This window comes from Ixodes scapularis, unplaced genomic scaffold, assembly GCF_016920785.2.
Source record: "Ixodes scapularis isolate PalLabHiFi unplaced genomic scaffold, ASM1692078v2 PGA_scaffold1__304_contigs__length_218370807, whole genome shotgun sequence".
Lineage (NCBI taxonomy): Eukaryota > Metazoa > Arthropoda > Arachnida > Ixodida > Ixodidae > Ixodes > Ixodes scapularis.
Window position 1 is genome coordinate 193,659,487 of NW_024609846.1, and position 10,009 is coordinate 193,669,495.

Here is a 10,009-nt window from a genome sequence, read left to right on the forward strand (position 1 = left end):
CCGGCAGCGTAGGGGCTCAGTTACTTGACTTAGTCGCGACGACCAACGAACGTTTATTTTTTTACGTGTTCTTCTCGCGCGTCCCGACTTCAAGCAGCGAGAAAAAAGTAAAAAAGTACTTGAAACAAACCACGACGAACAAGAGCGCTGGATCCACAAACATCCGAGAAAAGCTACGATGGCCACGAATTTACCGACCCCGACCAAGCGAGCTCTGCAGAATATAGGCCTAGCAGGCACCCCGACTCTGCGCAGCGTTGCTTCAACGGTACTTGGCCAAGACCGTCTGCCCACGACCGGCTGGCATGCTGAATGGAATATGCCCGCGCGACCCTTGTGGACCCTTCCCGTATTATAGTTTGATCGCTGACCTATATTTTAGATTAAGAGTTGGGGTTAATCTCTTCCCCTTGTCATCTCCTTGTTTTCCGAGGCAGCGGTGACGAACACTGTCTTCGAAAAGGGATTCTCGTCGATTCTATCTTCTTGTTTTTTGTCATGTTGAGCTCAAATAAACGCCGTATGGATTACCTTCGTAAGACGGTATGTACTCTTTGTTATTAGTATGCCATTCTTATTCTGACACGACTGCTCGTCACTGTCGAGCTATAACAGTTCGTGGGAGCTACGTGCAATGCCGGTCCAACCTTTCTTTGCCGAGTGTCACGTCAGTATCGAGTTGAAATCGTGAAAGATCGGTCCCGAAGCGCTTACCAACAGCGCGAATACAGCACTTCCATCACACGCGCGCGTCCGCTCCGAGTGTGAACAAGTATTTACATGGCAGTTGCTGACACTGTCGTAGTTCAAACGTATCTTTTTTAACGTCGGCTTGCTCCTGCATTTCCGAGGCCGTGAAAAACGCCCCGGCCATTTGTTTCCATTTACGTCGCTTTGCAAACGACTGGCATGGGCCGCTCTTTACCAACAACAACAGTTGGGTTGGCTTCTGGGGTCTTCACCGGAAGACTCGCCGCACTTCCCAACAGGCATACCGGCGTATGGGATTAGTCCCATGCTGTCGCTGTAGCGCAACATATATCATTGAATTTTGCTCAGCTGCGATGTGTCCATGGCTATCGCGGCGATGAGAGGCGCCGATTCAGGAAATACGTCGGTGACATCAGCGGCATCAGCGCTGATGTCCCCGACGCACCCCCAACTCTACCGGCGCTCCCCCAACTCTCCTCCGCTAACGCTCCCATTCTCCTGCTGCCGAGAGAACTTCCGGTTCCTGTGCCAGAGTACGTCACAACTGTCAAAATTACGCCGCAGCTTGTTTTGCGGTCAGTTGGAGAGAAAGAAAAAGTCGATATTTCATTTATGATTTTTTGTGTAGAAGTTAATAAACCGAGACGAAAACGGATGCCTGTTCGGCACTCAGTGAACGTTGAAGGTTTAATGTAAAAGTTATCTGGCAAAAGTAAAAAGGTCATTTCATGGTTTCTTTAACGAAACCGAGGAACAGATCAAGGGGGCTAATAATTTAGTGACGGTCCAAGAAAATCAAGTTTGGCATCTTACTGAAAAATTAAAGGAATTACAGAACAAGAACGTTGACAATGAAAATAGAAGTCGGAGGAAAATTTAGCCCGTTATGGAATAGACGAGAGCAGTTACGACAAAACATGGATTGAATCGGAAAGTATTTTCAAAGACATTATTTGAAAAAAAACGAAGCCCTGGGAACTGAACAAAAAACTATAGAAAGGGCGCACCTCGTTGGCCGCTGTAACGAAAAGTTCAAGCGACCAATCATAATGAACATTGCTTCGTACCAAGAAAAACAGGATATTGTGTCAAATGTCAAAATGTTCAAGGGATCGCCTTACAGCGTTGACCAGGGTTACTCTTTTGAGAATCGAGCCACGTGGAAGAGGTTGTGCGAACACGCCAACAACAAAAGAGGAAATGTGCTACCAATTAGGTGAAGCTAAATGTTAAAGAACTAATGATTAATGGGAAGGCCTTCACATGGAATAAGGAGATCAAAAAAGTTGTTCCAGCAAAAAATTACTGCCGCCCCATCAAGCCGAATAAACGTTTACAGCATGAACTATAATCGCTGTCATTGTAACCTGCAGAAGAGTTGGTAAATAAAGTTGAGGAATTTGCAGGGATAATCGAATCTGTAAATGCTGATATTGTTTTTAAAACAGAGTCATGGCTGAGGCCTGATATTGCCGATAGTGAGGTGTTTTCGAAAGATTATGTCGCTTCTAGTAAACATTGGACCTTTTGTTTTGTTAAATCCCGAGCTTGTTTAACTCTGTCCTAACTGACCCACGTATACGTGACTGCCACGCAATCGTTGCAAGTATAAAAGTTAAAACCAACAAACAAAAATCAAACGCGTCAAAGTTAGTGTTTTTATCTAAAAAGGTGAATATGGTGGCATCTTTAAGGCGCTATGTGATCACTTACCCGTCCACGAATTCTGAAATCAAAACATAGATTCCATTAAACTCAAAAAACAAAAAAAAACAAAAACAAAAAAAAAACATGGATAACATGAGCCGTTTTTTGGTTAAGGAAAAAAAGAAGAGCATTTATTTTTTACAAAAAAAAAAAAGCAAAACCGATACGCACTTGCAGAAGTTATCAGAGATAGTACAAAAATACGACTTGAATAGCAGAGGTGCCAAGGCGAAATAATTCGAAAGGCTCAGTGAAAACATAAAAAAAGTATCTCTGAAGACTTTTAGAAATACGTTCAGAATTGTTTTTCGGATTCCGTACGAATCAATGAAGTTGTGCAAAATGACCGGGTTATTTTAAACGACGCCTAAAAACCTCGCGCCTAAATAATTACTTTATGTCCGTTTTTTTTTGCGGAGCTGCAGTAACAAATATTCCTTGTAAGTACCGATGTTCCCGAAACGCAACCAGCCCAATATAGTGTAAGTGGAATTGAGGTCTTAATGCACTACTGATGGTATTTCGCCACATGTTCTAAAGCGATGCGCTCAATCAATCTCTATCTTTACTTAATTTATATTCTGCCGTTGTCAACTGGCGTCGCACCAGATGACTGGAAAGTAGCTCGCGTTGTACCCCTCCAGAAACGCGGTTTCATGAAGGACATGTCTAATTACAGACCAATTTCATTAACGTCTGCTATATGCAGACATGGAAAGTAATCCCTTACTTTTTAAAGTAGTTTTGTAATTGCGACGTTACTTTTTGGCCGCAGTAATTTGTAATGCAATTTTATTACAAAGTATTGGTAACGGATTACTTTAATTACTCGTTACTTTTTAGAAATATTAACGTATTACAGAACCTGGTGCAATGAGTGTGCTACCATCCGTTCGACCAAAGCTTGAAACGAGCGCCCGGCCCATGCATTTTTCAGTATTGCATGCAACGGTACTATATGTTCTTGCATAAGCTGACAGTGCGTCAAAGCTAGAGACCGCAGTTTTCAGAGTTGCGCTCACGCTTGAAAGGCCCATTTCAAATGGGAGCTTTCGTAGATCGGTTCCTTACCTCCGAATCACCTAGCAGAAGTAGACGCTGCTACTGAGCATGCGCATCGCTTGCTTTGTCAGCAGAATTCCAGGGATCATTTCCGGTCGCAATAAGCTGACGGGATGGCGGGTGTGGTTGCAGCCTTCGCTGCCTTGCCAGCACACAATTGAACAGTGTGCACCTCCATTCTTTCTTTTAAATACAATATTTTATTTTCACAATGACTACCATAATGCAGGCGTGTGAGAAATGGAAAGTAGAGTTGCATTACAGTTTTGAAAATATCGAAAATGTTTCTACTGTTTTCTTGATAAGCGTATGATAAGAATAACGTGAAAGTGATTTGGAACGTAAAGTTATCCGTTACTTTTCAGCGAAAGTAATTTGTAACGGTAATCCATTACATTTGAGGCGCAGTAATTTGTAATTGTAATCCATTACATTTTTCAAGTAACGGGCACAAGTCTGACTATACGAAAGATAATTGAAGCAGTTGTTTATTCGCAGATAGTGTGGCACATCAACGCAAACAATGTTAATCTAAGTGAGCAACTCCATTTTTATAAAGGATTATCTTATACAACCCAGCTTGATGAGTTTTTTCAACGAATTGGTATCTGGTATTGACGAGAGCAAACAAACGGACTCTATTTTTTTTATTTCTAGAAAGCATTTAACGCGGTTTCACACAAGCTTCTTCTCCAGAAACTGATAATGCGCAATTTAGATTCTCACTAGTATAAAATTGATTGAACGTTATTTGTCCTAGCGGTGCTAGAGTGTGGTTTTGAACTGAAAACGGTTTGATTACGTCGACGTGACATCTGGAGTCCCCCCCCCCCCTTCCCCCCCCCCCCCCCAGGGGTCCTCCTTAACACCACTCTTTTTTATGTTACATTATTAATATGTCTTACCAAAGGTCATCTCATATACGACTGCAGGCCGGTGATTATGTTTTGTATAAATTCATTGCGAGTGAACAAGACGCGGAACTATGACAAACTGTCCTTCCTGATATGTGTTGAAAACGGGTGTTTTAAATGGATAATGAATTTGAACCCAAGACGGTGTGTCCATCTAACTTTTACTAAAAATGAGAAGAATATTAATGTTCGATACGATGTGAGTAACGACTTCCTGAAAACAAAATGTACGCATTGATACTTGACACAATGTGAGTAACGACTTGATGAAAACCAAATGTATGTACAGATATCTGGGTGTCACATTGTCCAACGAGTGTTCATGGAACGCTCAAGTTGACGACGTTGTCTTAAGGGCTGACAGGGTATTGAACTTTATTCAGTGAAATTTAAGATATTCAGAAACCAACTTGAAGGAAGCGGCATATCTAAAATATGTTAGACCAATTATGGAATGTGCAGGTGTTGTATGGAACACTGCACAGAAATATCTAATTGAAAAACTAGAAACAATTAAAAATAGGGCAGAGAGGTTTGTTCTGGGACGATACCGACAAAAATATAGTTTTACTGAAATGATAATTGCATTAAATTTAGAACTGCTCTTAGCCCGACAGACCAAACTGAGACATACAATTTTATTCTTGATATTTAGTGGGAGGCCGGGTATTAACAAAAAATTCTTATTAAAAACATACTGTTTCCACTCGGACGGATCATGGTTTTCAAATAAGAAAATACCGTGCCAGAACGAACATGAACGCGAATTATTTTTTATCTAGACCATCCAAGAATAAAACAAGCTGTGGAGGAAGCAAGTGTGCTCTGCGAATAAAGAAAAGCTTTTTTTTTTTTCGTTTATTACTTCTGCTGTTATGCTTTCTGGCAATGCAAGGCAACTCGTGAATAAATAAAAAAAAAAAACACTAGTTCGCAAAATGGTGATCAGCTATTAACGTAATCGTTATATATTTTGATGATAGAGCCGAGACTAAGGAAAAAATAAACAAACCACCACACACAATTCTTTTCGCCTACTTTTGGGAATACTGTGGAGGAAGTATACCAGCTTGACTGTCTTTTTTCCCTGATCGCTCTCGTTGCTGCGACATTTATCGTAGAAACACTAAATTGAGTGACCATGCAAAGACCAATTAAAAAGAGTACTCTAAAATGAGATGCCTAAGAAGCTACTCGGTTCTAGTTTTCATTGTGCGAGTTCTCAAACCAAGTTTGCGGGTGTTGAAAATTGTGTGCGTAGCATGATGCAATGCCTACAGAGCTCCTCCATCCTAACATTTTTGGATATAAAGATTATAAGCGAAGATTTATTATGTCGCAGAGCATTTAACTTTTTTTAGTCGTTTATTTTTTTACCTATTTTTCGATTGTTTTTATGCTACGAGATATAAACTTTCAATGACACATATTCCTCAGATTGTGTCAGAGAAGACGCAAAGTTGCAGCATTTTACTCGAATCAGTGCTTAAAACTAAAGCTGACGGTTGCTACATAAACAAATGCGCGGGAAGTAAATATTTTGTTTTTACTTTTTTATAACGTAACATTTTAAGGAGCTGTCTCCCGTAAGCCGACCATTAAATTCAACATATTGGCTGTGCCTGCCAAAGAAACTTAATGGGAAGGGCAAACTTCTTGTTTTAAATGATTACTTCAGTCATAAACAAATGTAATTAAGATATTTTGAACTTGCTGAAAAAGTGTGGAATATTTTTACCATCTCGTAATTGTTGTATTAGGCAATGTACTGGAAATAAATATTTTTAGTTCTTAAGTAGTGCGACTGCTATTTGAATTAAATGGGGCAATCAGCAGAGCGTTTTTCTACTGCATTTTAGTAAAAATGTTGAGTTATTGACTGAGCCGGAGATTCATTCCGATTGTGTTTCATCTGAAGTGTGACGGGAAAATCTAATTTGTCAGAAAAAAAAGAATATGTGAATGGGAAGTCCTCATATTTTAATATATATAAGTTAGCTTACTGAAAACCTAGCTTTTAAGAAATTCAGCTACTTTTCTTGTCACCTATATGAGTGTTCTATGGTAAACGACTGAAATGAAGAATGTCTCATGGTCAGGCAGCGGTTATAAATTGCTTGTAACCACTCAAATTAATGGCTAATTATAAATGTCGGCAGATTGGCCATAAAAAGCTATAAAATAGTCACACTTCATATCTAAGTAACGAAGAATGCTACCCTTGTCGGCTTTGTCACAACATCATATTTTAGAAAATTTAGATGAGTTGTTCGTTCATAACTGTTCGGACTCCAGGATCACTAAACTATCAAGGATTCCACCAGAAACGTCTACCCTACAGTTAGGGACAAAACCATCGGTTTGCCAAACTCGAACACTCATCTGACATAATGAACCCTCACCAAGCATATATTAGTAACGAATTTCAATCTGTCCGAAATCGATCTACAATGTTAATTTATTCTGCTTACTCATACGATATCAGCATTTCACCTTTAAAAGCAGAATCCGGCCTAACACCTTTTTCTCTTCGCCTTCGCACTTCAAGCCTCTACCTATTTCAGAGGTTTTACTACAGCTCGCTCAATGACGGACCTCACAATGTCACCCATTCAGGTATATCTCCGCGCATTGGTCATCCAGTTCAAGTAACTCTCCCACGTATTCGCACTAAAACCTTTTTAGCCTTCTTTTTTTCTCAAGCAGCAGCAAACTGGAACTGCCTTCCCCACCACGTCGCCACCATCACATGTGCATCCGTCTTCAAGGAGACTCTCGTCAACCACCTTCCGACAGGAATGTTTGTTAAACTTCTTTTATATGTAACACCACCCCTTATGTAGTACCCCTAACGGGCCCTTTAAGGTAATAAAATGAAATGAAATGAATTTAAGATCAAGTAAGCATTGTGATGAACCATGACAACACGTGTGTTCTCTATCTGCTCCAGGCTGCAACTATCGCACTATCCAAGTAATCTTAGGGCAATTATGTGTCCCTTACAGCAGTGATGATCATATTTTTTTTTGAATACCCAGTCCATCTGTTACAATATTTCTTCTTTTAAGGTTTACAATATTATATTCATAACGGTTTAGGGTGTCAAGAGAAAAAAATAGCGCATGCTCACGCCCGCATACACCGTCGACAAGGCATACGCGATCGTAAAAGTAAAATTTTAACCCCCCGAAAAAATAATTTCAACGTATCAGCTATTTCAATGTTTGTAGTACCTACTGATAGCCATCTAACCCCACCACCACGTGTGTCGCCGTCCTTCTGTATTATCGTGTTGTCAGTGGGGACAACCTCGCTATCAAGAATGCTCCGGGATATCCACGTCTCAGCAAGAAAACCAAGGCCAGCCGGGGTACTGATAAACGCCTTTTAAGAACATCTAGTTTGCTTGAAACATCCCTCCGGTTTTATTCAAAAAATACTAATCTTGATTGCTGACAAATTTCGCTTTTGTGCTGTCATCCCAAGCCAGAAAAACGCCGTCGTGTAACGGGCCTCCATCGCAATTTTCCTTGCCCTGCAGGTGTACAAGTTTTCTTTATACGCACCTTGAAAAAGATGCATGCCAAATAGCTGGGCGATTGCGATGTTGCACGTGAAACGTATGGTTTCAGTTCGGTTCCTCTGGAGTTAACGTCTACGCCCTCGGTGCTTTTCATCGGATAATATAGCGACTCTCTTAACGCCTGGCATGTACACTCGATAGCCATTCCTGAAATGGGGGTACTGGCGCCAAACCGGGTGTTAAACACCTGGCGCTCTTCGAGAGCCCGGACCAGCCAATCAGCGTCGAGGTAGGGGGCCTGACGTCATCACCTGGCTAAGCAAATCAGCATAGAGTTAATCGGCGGTAAGACTTTTCGGCATAACACAATTTTAGAGCTCCCCACCCCTTTTACGAGACAATGCACGTTTCCCGTGAAAAACCATTGTTACACAAATTGCATTATTGTACCAGAGTAGTTGGCGTCTGTTTTTGTTTTTGTTCATTGCAACAGTCTAAACGAGCCACTGTTTATAAAAAAAGTTATAGCCACGCACTTTGTGACATTTGTTGTATTTGTAGATTGACAATCGAGTCCACAATTTTGAAAATTACCGGCGTCAAGGTCGCCCTGTAGTCTGGCAGCTCTGCCCAATATGAAGCTTTACAATTCCAGGAATGAAGACGATAGAAAAAGTTTTTAAATATACACCGGGGCTTCGAAGCTTTACTTTTGTCGTCTCTAATTTTTTTTTTTCATCTTGTACGAACGTTATAAGGTTATTCCTTAAGCTGCTGCTTTTCAAGCCGTCCAACATATCTTCAACTGTACAGGTAATTTTATCCAGTTTAAAAATATTTTTTCTTTCTTGCCGGGAAGAAGGCAGTTTTAGCTAGCTCGATATTGTTTATCTTTTTTCTATTATAAAGTCCAGCTCAATGCAGGTACCTTTCGAAATTGTTTTGATATCGTCTTTTAGCTTGTCATTGAATTTAAGGTTGTTATTATGGTACTCACCTCAACAGAAGCTAGGTTATTCTCAATGTCTGTACATAACATAATCTAACATTCAACGTCTATAACTCAAAAAAAAAATTACTGAAATATTAAAGAAAGTAACGTGTGTTCATCGGCACGGGGAAAACGAATAGACTATAAATGTGTGTGGTCAAATAATCTCCGGCTGTGCTGGCCTAAAATACTTTTGTCTTATGAAGGGGTTGTAATGGGAGTGTAAAAAAAAACTATAATTTCTATTACTTATATTTTTAGTGAATAATAATAAAATAAAAAGTTCGTTTTAGGCTTAAGAATGGATATAAACTAACCGTCAAGAATTATTCCGGGTCTGCCGTAATACATTCGCTATGGCGTTAGTTTATTTTCTGCACTCCAGGGCTTCGACAGAATGAGTTAGAAACAATCAAAATAACCGGAATACGATGACGAATAGTTTTAAGGCCTAATTTTGTTGAGGATTTAAAGCGGTAGTGAACGAAAACAAGTTAAGCACTCACCCGTTCCTCCCGCTCACTTTCTGTACACTGGTGGCCCAACAACCGAGAGGACGCACTATCGGTTGCGGGCCGGGCCCGCATATCTACAGGAGATATCAGCGAAAAGAGCCTCCTTCAACGGGTTACCGACAAGCTTGCCATGTGATACTCCGACAAGGGCATGCAGAGTATTACAGACACATTTGCAAGGCGACTGGGCATTCCAGCTAGCCGACCAAGTCAATATCCCTCGGGATTCTTCCACTCGCAATTTCCGCAGTGCGTCTACTTAAAATGGCAAATGAGAATCCTTTAAGGGATTCTCATATGCCTAACGACATATGGGCTTCTGCCCTAATTATGTTGCTATCTAATTAGTGGGTCTAACTGCTCGGGGGTAAGTGACAAAGATGAAAGAGCGTGTTGGTTAAAATACGGGAGTCAAAGAAAGAATAAAAACACTTAAGGACAAGGACAGACAGCACAGTTCTTTCAACTAGCAACACACATTTACTGGTGTCTCCTTCAATAGTGCTATCTTCTTCCTAACATTTGAGACTAAAGAGGAAGATGCGGAAATTAATATATTTATATACACCCGGAAAAGAAAAACACA

General features: G+C 40.5%; 1 protein-coding gene across 4 annotated transcripts in view; it reads right to left on the reverse strand.

The window, feature by feature from the left end:
- Nucleotides 1-9,471, reverse strand: part of LOC8039969 (putative phospholipase B-like 2) — a 70,294-nt gene extending 60,823 nt beyond the window's left edge. For 2 of the 4 annotated variants that reach the window (XM_040502120.2, XM_040213553.3), the window contains exon 1: nucleotides 9,415-9,465. The gene's annotated coding sequence lies outside the window, so the exon portion shown is untranslated. Of the gene's footprint in view, nucleotides 1-9,414 lie in introns of all 4 variants that reach the window. The other 2 variants (XM_040213550.3, XM_040213556.3) reach the window with 2 other exon arrangements.
- Nucleotides 9,472-10,009: the final 538 nt, after the last annotated feature.